Source organism: Pristis pectinata, chromosome 23, assembly GCF_009764475.1.
Source record: "Pristis pectinata isolate sPriPec2 chromosome 23, sPriPec2.1.pri, whole genome shotgun sequence".
Lineage (NCBI taxonomy): Eukaryota > Metazoa > Chordata > Chondrichthyes > Rhinopristiformes > Pristidae > Pristis > Pristis pectinata.
The window spans coordinates 30,687,036-30,689,215 of NC_067427.1; positions in this window are offsets into that span (position 1 = coordinate 30,687,036).

Here is a 2,180-nt window from a genome sequence, read left to right on the forward strand (position 1 = left end):
AGAGGATGTTCTCTCTATGAACTTAGGCAAGGCATTTGACAAGATCCTGTATGGTAGGCTGGTCCCCAAGATTAAGGCACGTGGGATCCAAGGCAAGCTGGCTAATTGGATCCAAAGTTGGCTTGGTGATAGGGGGCAGGGGGTAATGATGGAAGGATGATTTTCTGATTGGAAGTCTGTGACCAGTGATGTATCAGTGTTGGAACCTTTGCTGTTTGTGATTATAGATTACCGACCTGGATCTGAATGTAGGAGGTATGAATAGTAAGTTTGCAGGTGACATGAAAATTGGTGATGTTGTGAATAATGAGGAAGATTTTCTGAAGTTGTAGCTGGATATGGATCAGTTGGAAAGTTGGGCTGAGTATCAGCAGATGAAATTTAATCTCATCAAGTGCGAGGTGATGCATCTTGGTGAGTTAAATAAGGGTAGGACATGTACAGTGAATGATAACGAGTGTTGATGACAGCGAGTGCTAGGGGTTCAAGTCCGCAGTCCCCTGAAAATGTGGATAGGGAGGTGATGAAGGCATATGGCATGTTTGCCTAAGTTGAGGCATAGAATACAAGAGTTGGGACGTTATGTTGCAATGTTACAGAACACTGGTTTGACCGAACATGTAGTATTGTGAGCAGTTCTGGTTGCCACACAATGGGAAGGGCTTGGTTGTTGTGGAGAGAATGCAGAGGGGATTCACCAGGATGTTGCCTGGATTGTGTAACGAAAATATTTAAAAATTCGTTCCTTGTTCTTTCCTGATTCAGCAGCAAGAGGTATTCGCAAACAAAGGAGGCACTGTACACGCAGGCGGGACTGAGTTTAGGGTACTGGGCAGACAACACCCATGGTTTTGGAGCAGTGGCCAACATACTGTCTGCGTGCTGCTCTCCCATGTGTTGGAGAGCCGAGGTGGAAAGCAGGAGGGTTGACGTCCCGGGTACAGTGGCCACTCTGTTAGATAAGGTAGGGCATCCCAAACCGAAGGAGAGTAAGGGTGCAGCCTATTGGATCTTGCTGTGCACCTTGAAAAAGGAGCATGACTTGTGACAGGCAGCAGAGCAACGAGTGGCCATCCTCAGTGGGAAGGTGGTAACCCGAGGACAGCAAAATGTCCCCTTCACTGAATCGGCTGAGTCAGCCCACGATTGGGCCGATGAAGCCGAAACCCAGCAAACCACCCTAGCCTGTAAACTGATTAAAGCGCGCCAGGAAGACTGGGCAAAGCTGATGGTTCAGGATCCAGATCCTGTCAGAGTAAAGGCACTAATGGCCAAGGGTTTGGACCCCGACAGCTGGGATGGCAATATATGGTGTGACCCCGACACTCGACACGGTGAGGGTCCTGACGATCTCCCACTGAGGTATGAGCAGGGCTCTACACAAGAGACCCTGATAGTACAGACACGTCCAGTAATGGTCCATAGTCACAAGACTACAACAACCCCGGGAGGCGGGTGGGCGACACTAGAGGAGAGAGTGACCAGGGCATGGAAGGCTGAGAAAAAGGGGGCCACGCGGGATAAATATGCTCAAAAGCCTGGGGAATGCCTCGCCTCAAGGTTAACTCGGTTGTGGGATACAGGTGCTGGCACGGTGCCTCTGTCCGTGGAGGAGACTAATGACTTACTCCCTCTTTCTGTACAAAGTAGTATTAATAGCCAGATGCTGAATGAGAATGATGAGCCTGCAGACTTGTTTGCCCGAGTCTGACATGCAGTATTGAGGGTTTATCCCTCTGCAGTGGACTGGGGGGGCAACAGGGAGCACCTTGGCACACCATAGACTAGGGAATCATGACACTCTGATCTGTAGTCATGCATATAGGGACCTTCCCTTAGGCTGGATCGTGACCGGTGCTGAGACATAGACAGAGGCTGGGTGAAAGGCTGTCGGACACCTGAGGTTCCCTCGGCATTATACAGATCAGTTCATTGATTGTTGGTAAGTATTATTTTGCTTCCTTCTGTATTTTAAGTATTCTTTCTTTCTGCATTTTATTCTTCATATAACTCTAATAGTAGTTTCTATAACCTTTAACGTGTACAGTGTTCGTGAATACCTCTTGCTGCTGAATCAGGAAAGAACAAGGAACAAATTTTAAAATACTTTAATTACAGATTGGAGGACTTTGGTCATGGGGAGAGATTGGATAGGCTGGGCTTGTTTTCTCTGAAGCGGA